The sequence below is a fragment of the Bufo gargarizans genome, chromosome 9, assembly GCF_014858855.1.
Source record: "Bufo gargarizans isolate SCDJY-AF-19 chromosome 9, ASM1485885v1, whole genome shotgun sequence".
NCBI lineage: Eukaryota > Metazoa > Chordata > Amphibia > Anura > Bufonidae > Bufo > Bufo gargarizans.
Genome location: NC_058088.1, coordinates 166,828,765 through 166,849,689, shown reverse-complemented (window position 1 = coordinate 166,849,689; position 20,925 = coordinate 166,828,765). Strand labels below are relative to the sequence as shown.

General features: G+C 44.3%; 1 pseudogene; it reads left to right on the top strand.

The window, feature by feature from the left end:
- The first annotated feature begins 18,606 nt into the window (after positions 1-18,606).
- On the top strand, positions 18,607-19,443 carry LOC122945965 (annotated as a pseudogene).
- Positions 19,444-20,925: the final 1,482 nt, after the last annotated feature.

The following is a 20,925-nucleotide window of genomic DNA, read 5'->3' as shown; positions in this document are numbered from 1 at the left end:
AAGCCGACGGCACAATTTATAATTAGCGCCAAATCTTCAAGGAAGGAAAGGAGCCTGGACCAATCGATGTTTCTCTGCAACAAGAAAGGAAATATAGTTGTTAAAGTGTTGTTGAGGATCTTATAAGGGATGACTGGGCACATAGGATATTGGGGGTAATACTATTTACAGTACATAATAACAATCAGGTCCCCTTTGCAGGAAAAGTGTGTGTGCCCCTATATATGTCATAGCCAGTTCTTTTCACTTGATCACCATAGATCTCCTCCGTAGCAAGTCCTTCAGGGGCAGAGCTACAGGGAAGAGCACATGGTGACGTAGGTCTGGGCCTGTACAGAGTTTCTATTAGGCTTCTGGAGCTTACATGTCCATATCATGTCTCATATCGGCATAACCCTTGTAAGCAGCAGGGACTGAATTGTCAGGGACTGTTTCTAATGTTTATAGACAATCCTTTAAAATATTGGTTGTGCCAAGTGGAGAATGGTTCATACTTATATAAAACACCCCCCGTTTATTTTTGAGCCATGGGTTTAAATGCCCCAAATTTATCAAAATGAATGTTGGTAACTATGCAATAGTGTGAATAGTAGGAATATGTAACATTTGGATTCAGAACCAAGAAGGATAAACCCCCCTCCTCCTCCATAACAAGAATGATTCTTCTCTGAATATCACACTCACCAAGGAGGTTTTCTTTTTAAGGAGGTGTATGAAAGCCACACAAGGTGACTCGGGTGGATCAGGTGGTAATGGAGCAATCTGAAAGAAAATAGAGGGAAATGATGAGTCTGAGGAAGGTGGAGGTGACACTGTATTCGAAAATCCTCCATATGGACATTCCCAGGGGTCACAATGGCCAAGAATTTTAAGCTGGAGATGATAGGGCTCTGGACTGAAATAAAAAAAAAAAAAAAAAAAGATTATTTATCAGAAAATGACAATGTATCATTCTCCTCTACAGCGTTAGATTTCCAAATTAGTTATATTACCGCCAGATGTTATCTCCCGTGCTAACCACCATAATACTCGTTTCCACGTAGATCAGAGCAATCTGAAAGAAAATAGAGGGAAATGATGAGTCTGAGGAAGGTGGAGGTGACACTGTATTCAAAAATCCTCCATATGGACATTCCCAGGGGTCACAATGGCCAAGAATTTTAAGGTGATGGGATTCTGAAAAGGGGAAAACTCTAGGAAGATCATTAACTCAAGGACACATCAAGTTATGAAAGACAATAACCAAAGGTTTTATTTGTATCTGTTTTCTTAATTTCACATTTTGGATCTTTTTTAATCATTACATGGTGATTGCGTTTGTCCTAATTCTCTTCATTCCTGTAAGATTCTTGGCTTTAGGTGAAAAATTATATGTCATAAGTTCAGTCTACTATAAATGAAAATACTCGAGAAGTGTCTACTTACTCCGAAGATATTCTCCTCGACCCACCCAAAGATTTTCTCGACCCGAGACAGTTCCTCCTTTGCTGGGACAGGTCTTTCTATCAAAATCTGAAAAAGAAGATTGTGAATGAGCCTTAACAATCTGCTCGCCCCTCATCCTCTCATTAACTCTTGGATGGAGCCACGACTACAGATGTGACCCCCGGGGAAATGGGAGATTTATGGAGAGAAGTTACAGAACTTAGGTAACATGGGGGGCGGAACAGCCGGTGGAACAACCTACAATAAGAAGTGAAACAATTAAAAGAAAATCAGATCTTAAAATAAGAAGTGACTTATAATTGGGGCAGTAATGGGTGTCAGTGGTCACTGCTTTCCTGTAGTAGTGATGGATTTGGCCAATATGCAGACAACACAATTGTATGGGGCCCCATCGATGGGGACGGGGTGCTTCCCCCTGGTAGCTGTCACCGACATCTATTATAACTACATCTATGTTGTTTGGCCATGGATTCAGTTGAATCCAGCGGTGAAACAGGACGCTGTGATCTCCACCATTCACCCTGCAAATGACAGTCTGGTGTTGGCAGGTACGATAAAGTGACTTCATCTCACCTTCTGCGTCTGGCCACCAGACAGACCAGAGCAGATCGCCAGTGACTGATCTGTTCCATTTGTCCTGGGGAACAGGGTTAAAGAGGACCTTTCACCACTCCTGACATTCCTGTTTTAATCACTTCATGCATTCGCCATGTAAAAACTATTCTGGAGCCTCTATTCTTATGGCTCTATGTTGTGCCATTCCTTTATTATTTCTACTAGAAGTTCTGAATAAATTGCTATTAGCCTTCAGTAAGGGTACAGAGGGGAGGTAACCAGTTTGGGGGGGGGGGTGTATCTGCACTGTCAGGAGCTGTAAATAGTTCTCTTTAAGGGTCCATTCACACGACCGTGTGTGTTTCACGGATCCGCAAAACACGGACACGGCAATGTGCGTTCCGCATTTTGCGGACAGCACATTTCCGGCACTAATAGAATATGCCAATTCGTGTCCCATAGAAATGAAGGGGTCCGCAATTTCGTTCTGCAAAATGCGAAACAGAATTGCGGACATGTGAATGGACCCTAAGTGAGTGTTCACCCAGAGGCAGAATATTTACCTGGGGAGCACATAAATTGGGCATTATCCTGGGTTGGGGGCACATAAGAAGATATGATGCTGTGTGAGGGGTGCATAGGGGGCATTATACTGTGTGGGGGAAAACGTAAGAGATCATTGTGTTAGCAGTGTGATGGGCAGAGCTACCAGTGCTATGGGGTAGAGAATAGTAGTGCAACAGAGGCCTCTACACAGAACTTTGCTTGTAGCCCCAGAAATGCCCAATCCCCCCTGCCCGGTAGACATATATGTGCTGTTTTCTGGGGGTAATGTGATTATTAATGGCCTCCCATAAGCCGGGAGAAAGGAACCCCTTACAAACATAAACAGACAAACAAGTGCAGGACCTAAAAAGTTGTGCCACGCGACAGTAAGTCAGCGACACACAAACTAGGTTCCAACATAAGAGACCCAAACCGTAATACTGTACCGCAGTGGTAAAGCAGGGTCCAGTTTAGCCTCTTGAGAATTCCCTGTATGGCCTTATAGGGATCCTAGATCAGGGTAAGGTTCCGGACGGGGCCACCCCTTGCGGGGTACAGACCCTGTATTAGGCGGTTACTAGGGCTTGATAGGTCAAGTAGGGTGCAACAGGGACAGATTTCTCTCCCTGAGGAGTCCCTACCGCTAAGGCTGATGACCTGAGGACTTGATGCCTGTATTACCATCTGGACTTCTGGTATCTAAAGCCCGCAAGCCTGGAGTGACAGCTTCCTCTACTGACACTACAACACTCTGCGAATAGTGAGGTGTCTGAACCAAAACTGGTAAGTACATTACGTGTTTTGATAAAGCGTCCTGCTTGTCCCAGCTTTAGCTTATAGGATTCGGACGCAGGGACCTAACTTTTTGTGTTTTTTGTGTGTTGTGTGACCCTGCTTCACCACTGCGGTACATATCTGGAGTATTGTGTCTTGTTAGACCCAGTATTACGCTTTGGGTCTCTTATGTTGGAACCTAGTTTGTGTGTCGCTGACTTACTGTCGCGTGGCACAATTTTTTAGGTCCTGCACTTGTTCATCTGTTCATGTTTGTAAGGGGTTCCTTTCTCCCGGTTTAAAGGAGTTCTTATCTAGTATTATTAAAAGCTAAGTTTTATAATGTTACTGCTCCCATTTTTTTATTTTTTTGTAAATTACACGTTTGAGCAGTACCAGGGAGAGGTGCGAACAAACTACTCTCTCCTGGAGTGACAGCCCTTTTTTCTCTGATTATTAGTGGCCGCTGACAGCATTGCCATCCAGCATTTCTGCACCTCTCGATTAATTACTTACATAGTTACCATCAGCCATTAACTTGCAGGGATTGCCCCTAATTTTCAGAGACAGCCCCTGTAAATATGGGCTGATCCGAGACAGCAATAGGCAGGTCTTGTGTAAGCCACACCCACAAATGGGAAGGTCTACACTGTTTGGGGCCGTTGCAGGGGTGGAGTCTACTTGTCCAAATGTGGGTAAGTATGTGCTTATATGAGGCTCCACTGAAGATATAACATGGACGTATCTACAGAAGAGAGCGCTGATATATAATAGAACTAATAGATGTGGGATAATGATGTCATTATCTGACTCACCCCAAATACAGATTTCTTCATCCATCTGTAGAAGTCCAGTAATTTGGACCGCTCTGCACCAGGGGGCGCTGCTTGTGCATTATCCTAGAGAAAAAGTGAGACCATATTGTAATTTCCAGAGCATACTAAGTAAGAAATGGATATTGTATAATTTGTCCCTTCCCTATAGATTATATATATATATATATATATATATATATATGACTGCCACATGGATACTCCCCAGCAGTATATTAAAATGAACTGGATAGATCACGCTGAAGCACAGAAACAATAGGATAAACCGCATTGTCTCCACGGGAGTCTTTCAGCACCATAGAATGGCCAATGAAATACAGGCAGCCGCGGGGGGGGGCGGAGCCTCCTTATATAACCTCAGTCAGCAGTGACATCACAATGCCCTCTGTGACATCATCAACGAGCCAATCAATCACAGCGCAGTTTTAAAAATTTTAAGGAAGGCTGTGTTGTGATTAGTTGCCATGGGCAACAAGGCCAGTTTTTCTGTTTTGATACATGAGACCCATCATCTTTGGACATTTTCTGAACAGGAAAATCAGAAATGTCATCTTAACTCTAGGGTCACACTATGGTTGGCACACAGAAACATCAAAAAGTGGCCCTTCTCTCTTTGTGTGGCCCCTATAAAACCAGAGGCCTCTTCACTTTTCAGTGTATATATCTTATATATATAAAAATTAGTTTCTATCTGGACGTCTGTCTATTCTTTATGCGTGACCAAGCGACTGAAGCGATCTTCACCAAATTTGGCACACAGGTACATCAGATGTGATGACTGTCTCAGCTCTCTAGGACCTACATTAGCCAATATAAGCCTGCAAGTCTTTTTCCTCAAATCCCAACTGCCATACACAGTTTTACTCCAGGTTTCCATAACAACCCAGCCATTACTATCTTCTGCTGTATGGGGACTGACTAGCTGAGGAGGAATTTGGCTTCTCCTGGTCTCTGGATGGTACTCACAGTTGTGCTCACAGCTGTGAGTTCTGGAGGTGGCTGCTTGCTTCTACCTGCTGAGGCTGAAGGGCTCAGGCTGGGAATGATGATCTTTTGTCTCAGCCGAAACAAGATTCTGGCTTGGGATCCCTAGAGCCACGATGGGTGTGAATAGTCCTCAAGTGAATTATTTATTGAAAGGAATTGTGGAGAAGTACAGTAAGACAAGACGGTCACATCCGAAGCTGATGGCAAAGGAGCCTTGAGAAAGTCAACTTTTTCTCTAAATTCCTCTATCTGCTGGAGGAATACCATTGGATCAGAGATGTCCTTAACATTTTTGGCAATGACACAAGCCCTTTTCTGCTTGTTGATAATGGTGTTGAGCTTATTGATTTCAGGGTCATACGCCTGCAGGACTTCAAGCCTCATGGTCTCAAAGTCTGAGAGGATATGGCTTATAGCACGATCACTATGGTGACTATGGGTAGCTAAATGTGTCTCTAAGGCTTGAGGTACCATACCTTAGGCAAAGGCTCAGAAGGGGAGGTATTTAGCGTCTCTATACACTTCTGGCAATGTCACAGGAGGAGGGTAGTATAATCCCATGGAACTCCTGGAAGTAAAAGACCTCAGGATGGGAGCAATCCTGAACATATAACAAATAGGAAGGAGGGGTCTATGACTTCTAACCATTCCCGAAGCAGCGGGGTTACCCGTGTAGTTACTGGACCTGCCAGGACTTACCACTTGGTCCTACCTGTGCACTATGAGTAGGCCATTAGTATTAAGCGTCCGCATAGGCAGTCCGTATAAAGGGGTGAGAGAACATGAGCTGTAAAATAAGGCACACTGGAGTAAATTGCTACATTTTTGGTTAAGTGCAATGTTAACCCCTTAAGGACCAGGCTCATTTTCACCTTAAGGACCAGGCCATTTTTTACAAATCTGACCAGTGTCACTTTAAGTGCTCATAACTTTAAAACGCTTTGACTTACCCAGGCCGTTCTGAGATTGTTTTTTCATCACATATCGTACTTCATGACACTGCTAAAATTGGGTCAAAAAAGTTAATTTTTTTGCATAAAAAAATACAATTTTTACCAAAAAATTTGAAAAATTAGCCCCAAAATAATACCCCCAAAAATTGTGATGACTTTACATTCCCCATATGTCTACTTCATGTTTGTAGCATTTTGGGAATGATATTTTATTTTTGGGGGATGTTACAAGGCTTAGAAGTTTAGAAGCAAATTTTGAAATTTTTGAGAAATCTTCAAAATCCCACTTTTTATGGACCAGTTCAGGTTTGAAGTCATATTGTGAGGCTTAGATAATAGAAACCTCCCAAAAATGACCCCATTCTAGAAACTACACCCCTCAAGGTATTCAAAACTGTTTTTTCAAACTTTATTAACCCTTTAGGTCTTCCACAAGAGTTAATTGCAGATCGAGAAACAATTTAGAAATTTCTATTTTTTGGGAAAATTTTCCAATATAATCAATTTTTTCCAGGAGTAAAACAAGGGTTAACTGCCAAACAACACTCAAAATGGGTTGCCCTGATTCTGTAGTTTGCAGAAACACCCCATATGTGGTCGTAAACTACTGTTTGGCCGAACGGTAGCACATAGAAGGAGGGGAACACCATATGGGTTTTGGATGGCAGATTTTGCAGGACTGGTTTAGTTTATACCATGTCCCATTTGAAGCCCCTTGTTGCACCCCTAGAATAGAAATTTAAAAAAAGTGACTCCATCTAAGGCTAGGTCTACACGACGACATTTGTCGCGCGACAGGGCGCAACAGTTGTCGCACGACATTTTGTTGCACCAATGTCGCGCGACAATTTTTATAATGGCAGTCTATGGTGTCGCACTGCAACATGCGACATGTTGAGACTGCGATGCGACAGTCGCAGAAAAATCCATCTTTAATGGATTTTTGGAGTTCCCTTCGTTCTATGCCCTGTCGTGCGGCTATATAGCCATTTATGACCACATATGGGGTGTTTCTGCAAACTACAGAATCGGGGCAATAAATATTTAGTTTTGGTCAAAAGGCGTTTGGTCAAAAGTTATTTTTATAGCGACGACTTTTACGCACGCGACGATGCCCAATATGTATGGCTCTCAGACTTTGGAGACACTAAGCAGGCATCCTAAAACTGCGGCCCTCCAGATGTTGTAAAACTACAATTCCCAACATGCCCTGCTGATGGCTGTAGGTTTTCTGGGCATGCTGGGAGTTATAGTTTTACAACATCTGGAGGGCCGCAGTTTGAGGATGCCTGCACTAAAACTAATATTTTTGGGGGAAAGAAAAATTGTTTTCGTGTCTCCAAAGGCTGAGAGCCATAGTGTTTTATGTTCTCTAGTGGACTGTTGAGGATTATAAAAATTTAGTACTCCATGGAAGTGCGATACTCCCTGAAGCAATCGATAATGCAGAGGCCCGGATGATCGGGGCACGTGTCACATTGAGTAGTGGTGTCCTTCCGTATCCCCCTCTTGTGATACACTCTGCACTTTTTTGGGGTTTGTCCCTTCTTTCCAGTATGGGGGACCACACCTGGAAAGTGTTGGCCAGGGACGATCCGGGCGCCTCCAGTTCCCGAGGTACTCCGGCCTGCTCTTTCCCGATCCAAAAAGATCAGGTCCTTGAGGACTGCCTAATAGAATTGGAGGAATGTCCCTGTGTTGGAGAGAGTTGTACATGGCAACCTGTACCAAGTAGACCGCAACTTTTTTGTACCATGCCCGAGTTTTGCGCATGGCGTTATATGGCGTGAGGACTTGATCAGAGAGATCAACTCCTCCCATATACCGATTGTAGTCGACGATAAAATCGGGCTTGAGGACCGTTGCCGCGGTACCTCGCACAGAGACTGGGGTGGTGCTGTTACCGTGGATTGTGGACAACATAAGGACATCCCTCTTGTCCTTATACCTGACCAGCAACAGGTTTCCACTGGTAAGTGCACGGGTCTCACCCCTGGGGATAGGTACCTGGAGGGGGTAGGCAGGGAGGCCGCGTTGATTTTTCCGCACGGCAAGGGACCTGAACAAGGGAATGCTGGTATAAAAGTTATCCACGTACAAGTGGTAACCACTATCCAGCAGTGGGTACATAAGGTCCCACACGAGTTTCCCGCTAACACCCAGAGTGGGGGGACATTCTGGGGGTTGAATACGGGAATCTCGCCCCTCGTACACACGAAATTTGTAAGTGTACCCTGAGGTACTCTCACAAATTTTGTATAGCTTCACGCCATACCTCGCCCGCTTTGTGGGAATATATTGGCGGAAACTGAGTCTCCCCTTGAACGCAACGAGAGACTCATCAACCGCGACCTCCCTTCCAGGTACGTAGGCCTGCTGAAATGTGGCCCCAAAGTGATCGATGACCGGCCGTATCTTATGCAGCCGGTCATAGGCAGGATCACCTCGGGGTGGACATGCTGCATTATCGGAATAATGCAGACATTTCCGGATGGCCTCAAACCGGTGACGTGTCATGACCATACTGTACAGTGGGGTCTGGTACAGGACGTCCCCACTCCAGTATTGCCTGACACTGGGTTTTTGGACTAGACCCATATGCAGCACGAGGCCCCAAAATGTCCTCATTTCGGCTGCACTGACCGGCGTCCAGCCACCGGGTCTAGCCAAAACTGAGCCTGGGTTTTGAGCGACGAACTGTTGGGCGTACAGATTCGTCTGCTCCACCATCAAATTCACCAGTGGGTTACTGAAAAAAAAACTAAAATAGTCTATTTCAGTAAACCCCACTGTGGGAATCTGGATTCCTGGATTGCCAGAGAAATCCGGAATCTCAGGCTTAAAGTCCACGGGGGGACACCAACTAAGTTCATCGGCAGGGGGCTCCGGTGGACTTATTTGGTGGGCCGGGAAACCAGTACGAACCCCAGGGCGGCTCGTACTAGGGTGGGCCACAGGATCCCTAGCATGTGGGGCCCCTGGCTCCGCCGCCTTGGTGGCTCATCGTCATCCGATGATGATGAGGAGGATGCGGATGATAAAAGGAATGTGGGGTCATCCTCATCCTCACTGGGGCTTTCAGAGTCTGAGGCAATCTGGGCGTATGCCTCCTCGGCAGAGAACATCCGGCGGGCCATGGGTGTGTGTGCGTGTAGGTGTGCGTGTGTGGAAAACTTTATTATATGTGCGTGTGTGTGGGGGCAACGGGTGTTCGCGTACTAAAAAAGGCCAAAAAAAAATAAAAGGGCAAGTGTTAGGAAAAAAAAAAAGTTCAAACTTGCTGATCAGCGGTACAAATGGCAGGGGGGGGTCTGGGTTAGGGTTAGATAGATAGATGGAAGTTTGGAATAAAAATTTTTTTTTTTTTCCCCTAACTTACTTTTCCCTTCTTTCCCTTCCTAATGGTTTTTCCGGTTCATCGGGTCACAGGACACCCGAATAGACCGGAAACGCAGAAAACCGCAGGTCTGAATTGACCTGCGGTTTTCTGCGATCGCCGATACGGGGGGTCAAATGACCCCCCCCCCCGCGTTGTTACGGGATGCCGGCTGAATGATTTCAGCCGGCGTCCCGTTCCGATTAACCCCCGCGGCCCCGGAATTCCGATTTTAAGTCAGGACGTACCGGTACGTCCTCGGTCCTTAAGGACTCGGGAAATAGGGCGTACCGGTACGTCCTATGTCCTTAAGGGGTTAAGTGCAATTGTCACAAAAAGTGCAGGAAGGTCACATTGCAGCACCAAGAAGAGAATACTCACAATGGGCATGTTATACTTGAACGTTACATAACTTGTAAACATTTGGCAAAATTATAGTGCAATTATATCACATAGAAATCACAAAGAGCTCAGGCATACGTTTGAGTCTTTTCTTTGGGTGCAAGCTTTTAACGTTGCAGTAAACATCTTTAGAAAATAGTGCAATTTTATTAATGCAATAATGTGCTGAAATATAGCTTGAGTCCTTTTCCTTAAAGTGCTTAATTTTGAATCCTCTGGAAACAGGGCAAAAGTCAATTGTAATCCACAGGACAATAATAGTTAATTGTAATCCAATGGAAATATAAAATGTTATGTAAAAGCACTTAAAATAGCAGCATATTTTAGAGCTATAGTTCCACAAGGTTATCATCAAGTAACCTGAGAAAGGGGATAAACAATGTAAAAACTTGGATGCAAGGGGTTAAATGATGATGGGGAGAGTCCTTCAGGGTGAGGACAAACTACGGCAACCTGAAACAGAAAACGTCAAAAACAATGCCAACGGGTCCTCACCAGTCAGGAATAGTCCACGACGTGGCTCCCAAATAGTTCCTATTTGTTGAAGGATGCATCTTTAGAGAAGGACATCCATGTCCTCCTCGCTGCTGGAGCTACTAAAGCGCATCAGAGGACGCTCTTGCCTCTGGTAGCTCAAGGTTGCAGCAGTAGTGGTACGCCACTGACCTCTAGTGGTGGCTGTAGGTACTGGCTGTGCAGACAGCCTGGTGAAAGCAGCTGTAACCTGCTGCAAGCTGGGATCCCTAGCCGGTGCAGAGGCGGTTAAAACCTCCGGCTTAAGGGCTTCTGGTAGGCAACTTGAGGGTGCCTGGGGTTGCTTCCACGGCAAAACATACGGTTGCACCCGGGGATTGAAGGTGAGAACTGAGTTGTTGATTTGGCCCACCCGCAGTGTTGGTGGTGCAGCCAGGTCAGGAATAAGTGGCTCAGGTTCTGGCTGGGGCTGTTCTCTGAAGCTCAACCTGCCGTCTGGGGTCTCCTGTAGTCAGCAGACTCTCCCTGCAGAGCCTGGGTCTTCCTGCCAGGTCTCTGGGTCAACTGCAGGGGTTAACGGTTTGGCCAGCAGGGTCACACCGGCAGAAAAGGGGCTTTGGACGGAGCACATAGGTGTGTACTCTACTTGATCCCCTGCGTACAGGTTGTGACGGGCCTGTGGTAGGTAATGTTGTTTCACGGAGCGGCGGCCCAAAAAGATTTCTGATCCAGAGTGGCTATCTTGCAGGAACAAAATGCAATGAGCAGGACCATGGTACGGTTACACGGACACCAAATTATGCAGTGGGTCCGGATATTAGTATAGAGTACAGTTGTTATAGATGCTTCCTGAAGGACAAGCTCCAGCTTTGAGTAATTCTTTGATACAGTCAAAATGGCCACCACTAACTGCAGTGAATAATGGGGTTTGGGCTTTCAGATCCAAGATGTCCACTTCTTCCCCATTAGCCAGGAGAATATTCAAGCATTCTATTGGAGGCAGTCAAGTGAAGAAGGGTCACTGGAAGACCCCAAACACTCTGACTGTTGACCAATTTCTTATATTTGTCTTCTGAAAGTAGACTTGATAAATATTCAGGGTTATCCATTGTCACCACCAGATGTAGTTCACGGCGCTCTTCAGCTGCCCCCTCATTATCTTCTCTTTTTCTTAGGATAGAAAACCTCTTTGTGATAGTCATGACATTCTTCATACATCTGCATCTGTTTGCCAGTCATGACATTCTTCATACATCTGCATCTGTTTGCCATTTTAAGCACAAACCAATCTTAGATGTTAAAGCTGTAAAAGCAGAGCAGAAACAGAATGTGAATATTTGGAGCTAAATTACTCAACATTGCAGTTTTTCAGGATATCATGTTTTCATTCACTACACATATTAAAGGGGCCTTGGACGGAGCGCATAGGGGTGTACTCTACTTGATCCCCTGCGTACAGGTTGTCACCGTAATTTCACCGTAAACGAGTTATATTATTAAATCTCTCCGAAAACACTACATGTAAAATTTAACATGCTGCACCATAACATATTGTTTTTTTTAACATTTATGTAGGTGCTGTATATGTCCCATCAGGATGGCCCCTGTATGTGTCACCATAATCAATCGAAGTTAAAAAAAAAAAAAAAAAGGCTATAAGGCGAGTAAAATTTAATTATTTTAATAGGTTTGTACTAATTATTACTCAACTCAAGTTAGTTATTCTTACTTTGTATTACAAGTTTACTGTGCACAGAATATTTTAAAGAGAGTATGAAGACAAACAAACCAAATCACATCCCTTGTACTATTCATGAAATACTAGTATTCATTTTCAATTCCCTCCGTTTCAGCTGTATTCACTCCTAATGTTAGAATACTTTTTTGTACTTGTCACTGACTCCAGTGGCTGCAGTTATTCGCACTAATATTTTTCCATTTGTTTTAATTTGCCTTTTAGGTCAACTCCGAGAACTGCGTCGGGTGGCACACGAGGCAGATGAAGGGTTCCAAGGAAGATACCCGCGAAGAAGGTAGAGTATAGAATTTACAGTTTATTTTACCATATTCCAGTCTGCATTCACCTTTTATTATGTTGGAATACTTTTACACCTGTCAATGACTCCTGTGGTTGCAGCTATAGGCACTAACATTTTCTATTTGTTTTCTTTTTGGGTCAACTCTGATGAGCACTGCATACGTGGCAGATGAAGGGTTCCATGGAAGATACCATTTGGTGCAGAGGTGGCCATCATCCTGGGCGCTGTTACTGGCTGAGTAGTCAAGATCTTTCTTTGTACAACAAACGAGTGCAGGGTAGAACATGTTTGCCTTTCTTTCATTTGTTTGTACTAACTTTATTTATAATAATCTGGTGAACAGAGTCGTCCTTTAGACGCTGGAGGGCAGAATCGCCCATGGCTCATGCATGGCTGAGCCATGGATTGCAGATGGAGTTGAGAAGCTGCGGCACCTACAAGAGGAAGACACAAACAATTGGTGGAAGCTGCGGCACTGCATAGCCATCAGCCTTGGTTGTAAAGAGGAGGATATGTATAGTTCTCTGCCAGAAGCTATCTGGGTGCTACCTCTGCGGATTAACCCTTTCTGTAAAGAATACTTGTCCCATGCAGATTCTCCCCATATACATCTATTATTTCCAGTCGGCCGCGTACACATGTCTGTGCCCATGTTGCAGACCATGGGTCTGCAAAACACGTACACTAGCCATGTACAACCCGCATGACAGTGTAGACCCCTTTTCATCAATGGGTTTGAAAATGCGGCAAAACAAGGCACATGTTGTTTTATGGTGCCTCAGCGGTACAGACCCAGAAAGTCTTCCCTGTGCTTCAAGGTCCGTTTCTCAAAAGATAGAACACCATGGTCATGGACCCATTGAAGACAATGCGGGCTGCACACTCCTAGTGCACGTGATTCGAGGATCCACGTTTTTTTCAAGGTCTTGTGAATGTGGACACATTTTTTCCCTGCCTACCATATGTATTTTATTTGAATAATCGGGTTGTCAGGATACATTGAAGATTTGAGAAATTGAGAAACTTGGTACTGTCACTTTAATAGTATGAGAAATACTTAGATATTGGTGTAAATAGACCATTTTTGGTTAAATAAATGTGTCTTCCGCATTTCTGTGGTCTCTGGAGTTTCATAATTCAGCCAAATTCGTAGAATGCATCCATCCTGGAACCTCATTAAAACAGCAGTGGAAGACTAAGCAAAGATGACCATTTATTGGGTTGTGTAAGAATGGTAATAGTGCCACTTTGCTGGGTCCCATATTAGGTTCTTTCACTACAAATGGTGCAGAGCTGCAGTACCTGACCCAGCCTGATGGACAAGAGTGTCACTGGTCCTGAAGCTCAAAGTACATTTTAACGCTATGGGATTTTAATTTTTTTTTTTTACATAGGTTAGTAGTTACCTTTTTAAAAGTTGTGGTAAGTTGGTCTGCAATCCTCTAGATGGTCTTCTAGGCAATAAATGCCAGATCTGTGTGTCCAGGATGCTGCTATCTTAATTAGCTCTCCGGTTTTAGCATAGCTTCATTTCTGGATAGCTTCCTCCTTCTGCCTCCAATTGGAAATTTCATACCAAACCTTTTACAGTAATGCGGAGGACTTTGTAACTTAACCTCTGCCTCATCCTCTGCCTACAGATTCTGCCATGGGTTCCCTCTTCTCTCACTACAGTGAATGAATGACCTTTCTCTCCCTTCAGACTACCCCCCCCCCCCCCCCCCCCCAGCTACAGCCTTTGTCTTCCGACCCCCCGGAAAACTTGAATGCTTTCCACCCCATGATCGGCCATGTGTATTCTCCTTCCTGTTGCTATGTCCAATGCCTCATTCCCCACTCAGTGTTCGGTCAGTGATTTCCATCAGTCATTTTGTGCCAAAACCAGGTGCGGCTCAAAACGCAGAACAGGCCCAGATCTTTCGCTTACACCTAATCATTGAATAAAACACTGTGTGAATCTGACTTAAAGGGGTATTTACATCACAATGATCTTTGTTAAATCCGTTGATGATTTGACGGTGATGATTTTAGTATATATATTTTATTAGCAAATCCCACCCGTCTCAAAAAAAATCGTCCCCTCTTACCTCATTGTCATTCGGTCTCCCCAAATTCGGTCTCCTGGCCAGTATATTACAGAGCCGCAAACACAAGGAAAAAGTCACTGTAAAAGGGGAATATTAATTACCAATATTTATGCAAAAATCAAAAATTTATATTCATAAATAAGAGGAGTCGTCTAGTGATGACTCCGCCTATTTATACCTTAAATAAGGAATAATACTTTCACTTTGCCTTATCCCAACACTGGTGTGAGAACACCCTACCACGTCTCCCCATCCCTCTGCACCAACAGATCAGGATGGGTACCTTACTAAGTTAGGACATCCGAGGGGAGCTGCGGATGAAGCACCATCTAGTAATTGATGGCACTGTATCCCTGTCCATTCATGTGTACTCAAGCTGATTTCCCCCTGTCACCCTGTTTTGCGGAGGCCGACAGAATCCATGGCATAAGTCCTGCCTAGACTCTTCTGGACTCCACAACACAACAACACAGTGCACAGTCCGCTGCCAATCACCCTGCGCCCAATCCCAATCAGAGCTGTGCCACCTGATCGGACCAGAATTAAGTGCGCAGCGCAACATTGCAGCAATGTTGCCTGTCCGCCCTAGTCCCCAGTATAACACAGCCCCACCAAAAACGTTTAGCACAACAGTGTTATCTGTATCGATCTGAGACCCTGGTTGCCCAGAATAATATCACACCATCCTTTGTGTGGTGCATGCAGAAGGTCCTTTAATCCGCCGATGACGTCTTCTCTTTCGGTGACGTCATCAGCGCAGGCACATCTGAGGTAGTGCTGAAGAGGCGAGCCTCCTTATCTCAGAGTGCCTGCGCCGATTCAACACAGGCGCGCGATTTTTGAAATGCAGACAGGGCCAGCCGGAGGAGCAGATCGCGGCTGGCCCTGTCAATCAACAGGAGGAGGGGGCGTTTTTTTGCGGCTGCTACCAGCAAGTAGACGCCCTATTTGCTGGTAGACAGGTAATTAGCATATTATAAAAGTACGTTTTATTTGCACATCTACAGAACGAAAATGATTAATAACATAATGTATAGCTATATCGCAGGATAGGGATAAGTACCCCCAAAAAAAAAAAAAAATATTAGTTTAGTGGGGTGACAGAAGCCCTTTAAGATTTACTTCTAAACTAAGCCTTCTAACGTCCCCAAAAAAGAAAATGGCATTTTCAAAATGATCCAAACATGAAGTAGACATACAGTTGTGTTCAAAATTATTCAACCCCAATGCTGTAAATGGTTTTAGGGAATTTAGTGTACATTTGTAATTGTGTTCAGAATGAAATCTTACAAGGACTTTTTAAAGAACCAAATGCAACTAAAATTACATCAATTGTTTTTGTAATACAGTATTAAATGTTTTTTTTGTGATTTCTTCATTGGACACAATTATTCAACCCCTTAAAGACTACCACTCTTAAGAACAGAGGTTCATTCAAGTGTTTTCGATCAGGTATTGAAAACACCTGTGGATGTCAAGGAGCAGCAATCAAGCATAATAAGCACCAATTAGGCAGATTTAAAAGGCCTGTGATACTCGGCTCCTTCCAGACATTTACTGGTGTGTTTACAAACATGGTGAAGTCAAGAGAATGGTCCAGGAAGACAAGAGAAGAGGTGATTTCTCTTCACAGGAAGGGCAATGGCTATAAGAAGATTGCAAAGATGTTAAACATACCAAGAGACACCATAGGAAGCATCATTCACAAATTCAAGGCAAAGGGCACTGTTGAAACGCTACCTGGTTGTGGCAGAAAGAAGATGCTGACTTCGACTGCTGTGCGCTACCTGAAGCGCAAAGTGGAGAAAAGTCCCCGTGTGACTGCTGAGGAACTGAAAAAAGATTTGTCAGATGTGGGTACAGAAGTTTCAGCTCAGACAATAAGGCGCACACTGCGTAATGAAGGCCTCCATGCCAGAACTCCCAGGCGCACCCCCTTGCTGTCTCCAAAGAATAAGAAAAAGAGTCGACTGCAGTATGCCAAAAGTCATGTGGACAAACCACAAAAGTTTTGGGATAGTGTTCTGTGGACTGATGAAACAAAATTAGAACTGTTTGGGCCCATGGATCAACGCTATGTTTTGGGAAGGAAGAACAAGGCCTATGAAGAAAAGAACACCTTGCCTACTGTGAAGAATGGCAGGGGGTCAATCATGCTTTGGGGCTGTTTTGCTTCTACAGGTAAAGGGAAGCTTCAGCTTGTGCAAGGTACCATGAATTCTCTTCAGTACCAGGAGATATTGGATGAAAATGTGATGCAGTCCATCACAAACCTGAGGCTTGGGAGACGTTGGACCTTTCAACAGGACAATGATCCCAAGCATACCTCCAAGTCCACTAGAGCATGGTTGCAATGCTTTCAGTGTTACTATGGCACCCAGGACGCTATTAAAGTCCTGGTTGCCATAGGGGGAGCGGTATACTTACAGTCCGCGCGGCTCCCGGGGCGCTCCAGAGTGACGTCAGAGCGCCCCATGCGCATGGATGACGTGCCATGCAATCACGTCATCCATGCGCGTGGGGCGCCCTGACGTCACTCTGGAGCGCCTCGGGAACCGCACGGACGGTAAGTATGCTGCTCCCCCGCTACACTTTATCATGGCTGCCAGGACTTAAGCGTCCCGGCAGCCATGGTAACCACTCAAAAAGCTAAACGTCGGATCCGGCAATGCGCCGAAATGACGTTTAGCTTAAGGCCTGATCCGGATCAATGTCTTTCAATGGGCATTCATTCCGGATCCGGCCTTGCGGCAAGTGTTCAGGGTTTTTGGCCGGAGCAAAAAGCGCAGCATGCTGCGGTATTTTCTCCGGCCAAAAAACGTTCCGTTCCGGAACTGAAGACATCCTGAACGGATTTCACTCCATTCAGAATGCATGGGGATAATCCTGATCAGGATTCTTCCGGCATAGATCCCCGACGACGGAACTCTATGCCGGAAGACAAGAATGCAGGTGTGAAAGAGCCCTTATTGAAATAATTATTAACGATCTACTCTGGGGGAGGAAGCAAGTTAAGCTTAATTTGGAGTATTACTACAAGCCCATGGAACAGGGAAGGTTAATAGTACACTGACTGCACCGCCCCGCCGCTATTCCCGGCCCCCTGCTCCTCCTACCAGTCCCTCCCCCGGCCCCCGCTTGCTCTACATTGCATCCAGCGATGTTAAACCTGTCAGCATTTGCCTCATAAGACGCAGGGGCATTTCTCCCCCATTTTGGGGGGGGGGGGGGGGGGGAGTGCGTCTTATGGGGTGAAAAATACGGTATAAACATCTGGCTAAATAAGATTAAAAGATATGAAAACATTCTATATAAAACAGAGAAACTGAGGATAAATGGTTGAAGATATGGGAAGAATTAAATTGCTAAATTTTCCTGCCTACTACCGCCCTAATTTTCCCCCATGTGTCTTTTTTTTTTTTTCCTATGGGGGAACTGGGAAACGCATCGCAAAAGAGCAGTGGGGTTTGTAGGGAATTGGGAGGGGGGTAAAGGTTAAAAAAATGGAAACAACAATTGATGCTTCAATCTGTATGGATATATTATGGTTTTATTGATAAATAAAATATATTAAAAAAAAAGCGCTGAGCGGTTGACGAACCGTCCCCTGAAGTACACTATTAAGACGGAACCATCCCCATCTTTATGAAGACCAGGTTTCGTCTATAATCTATGGAATTTGACAAAGGAAAGATGGCGCTTAGAAAATCACTTTACTGTTGGCTCTTGACGGTTTCCTACAGGGTAATGTCTAAATTCCATGCACCATGAAGACCTTGTGATGGCACAGGGTCACGTGATGTTCAGAGTCTTCATTTTAAAGTGACCAGGCGCCTTACCTTACACACTCGTTAGGGTTAGTTATTATTACTGTATTTTTTTATTACATTACTAATCTTTACTATGAGAGCGCTTGGGATGTAGATGTAACTGTGCTGCTACATCCCGCGGCTGCTTCAAACCCACGTGACTTTAGCCTGTCAAGTGACCATGTGACATCTTGAGGTCCTTGCGACGCATGGAGGTTAGGCACAACAGTTAATAATCAGGGTGAGGAACTGCTTCTGTCACTTCCTAGCCGAACTTTGACAGCAGGTCTCGGGTGTATTGGCGATGCAGACCTAGGGAGTGATCATGACTAGCTATCCGTACAGCCAGGGATACCATGGCTCTGCAGGACAAACCCCTGGTGCACCTCCAGTAAACTATTCCTCAGATTAGAAGTATGGAGGAGGTGGTTAAATCAGGCCAGCCTACATATGGGAGACCTTCACCTGGAGCACCGTATGGACCTGAAAATGTCTAATAATGGTTATGGACAGCAAGTACTCAGCGGTGCAGCCCCAGGTGGGCCCTATGGTACCCTTGCTCCAGGTGGACCTTATGGGGGATCTGGAACAAATCCATATGGTGCTCCGCAGCAAGGGCAATATTGTCAGAGACCTTCTTGGAACCTTCCTCCAGGAGTAGAGCCAGAAGCTTTTAACTGGTTCCAATCTGACACCGATAGAAGTGGTTACATCTCTTTAAAAGGGCTTAAACGAGCCCTGGTTAACTCCATCTGGTCGACGTTTAATGAGGAAACCTGCATTATGATGTTAAACATGTTTGATAAGACTCAGTCAAGGCCGAATTTACGTGTTTGGGTTTTCGTCTCTCTGGACGTATCTTCAGCAGTGGAAGAACATGCTCCAGCAATTTGATCGTGATAGATCTGGCTGCATAAACCAGGGAGAGCTGCATCAAGCTCTCTCAGATAGGATATAATCTCAGCCCTCAATTTATCCAGCAAATTATGTTCCGGTTTTCTGTAAAATCTGCTACCCCCGGCTTACAGCTTGACAGTTTCATTCAGAGTTGCACCCAGCTGGAGAGCATGGCAGAAGCTTTTCGGGAGAAGGATACACAGAACAGGTAACAAAGCTCAGCTATGATTATTTTCTTACCGTAGCTGTAGGACGTCTTCTGTAAGATTGTCTATTTCACACCTCTTGTTTCCGATCCTGTACACTAGAGCCTTGTGAAGAACGGCGTGCAATACTTATTTGCTGATCCTAGTACTTTCTTGGGAGTAAATCCAGTGAGACCAAAAAAGGGTGCGATTCGGAAGGTTGGCCCTATATTATTATATTTTTATTTTTTATTTTGTTTCAGGTGTGAGTAACCCATCTTTCTCTTTCCTTTCAGACAGGTGATGGTGTAAATGATGCCCCTGCTTTCAAAAAAGCGGAGATTGGAGTAGCTATGTGATCCGAAACAGCAGTTGCTAAAACTGCCTCAGAAATGGTTCTGGCTGATGACACCTTCTCCACTATTATAGCTGCTGTGGAAGAGGGACGTGCAATTTTCAACAACATGAAGCAATTCATCCGATACCTCATCTCTTCTAATGTTTGAGAAGTGGTTTGGGGAGTATGACCTTTTTAACAAAAAATTTAGTTGGCTGTGAAGTTGACAAAACATTTTAGCTAGTACCACAGGTCTACACTATATTTGAATATTTTTTATTTTTAACCACTTCAACCCCCCTAGCTGAAACCCCCTTAATGACCAGGCCACTTTTTACGCTTCTGCACTACACTACTTTCACCGTTTATTGCTCGGTCATGCAACTTACCACCCAAATGAATTTTACCTCCTTTTCTTCTCACTAATAGAGCTTTCATTTGGTGGTATTTCATTGCTGCTGACATTTTTACTTTTTTTGTTATTAATCTAAATTTAACGATTTTTTTGCAAAAATGACATTTTTCACTTTCAGTTGTAAAAAAAAACAAAAAAAAAAAAACGACATCCATATATACATTTATTGTTCTACATGTCTTTGATTAAAAAAAAATGTTTGGGTAAAAAAAAAAAAAAAAATGGTTTGGGTAAAAGTTATAGCGTTTACAAACTATGGTACAAAAACGTGAATTTCCACTTTTTGAAACAGCTCTGACTTTCTGAACACCTGTCATGTTTCCTGAGATTCTACAATGCCCAGACAGTACAAACAGCCCACAAATGACCCCATTTTGGAAAGTAGACACCCTAAGGTATTCGCTGATGGGCATAGTGAGTTCATAGAACTTTTTATTTTTTGTCACAAGTTAGCGGAAAATGATGATTTATTTTTTTATTTTATTTTTTTCTTACAAAGTCTCATATTCCACTAACTTGTGACATAAAATAAAAAATTCTAGGAACTCGCCATGCCCCTCACGGAATACCCTGAGGTGTCTTCTTTCCAAAATGGGGTCACTTGTTGGATAGTTATACTGCCCTGGCATTTTAGGGGCCCATATCCATGAGAAGTAGTTTGCAATCAAAATCCGTAAAAAATGACCTGTGAAATCCGAAAGGTGCTCTTTGGAATGTGTGCCCCTTTGCCCACCTAGGCTGCAAAAAAGTGTCACACATCTGGTATCGCCGTACTCAGGAGAAGTTGGGGAATGTGTTTTGGGGTGTCAT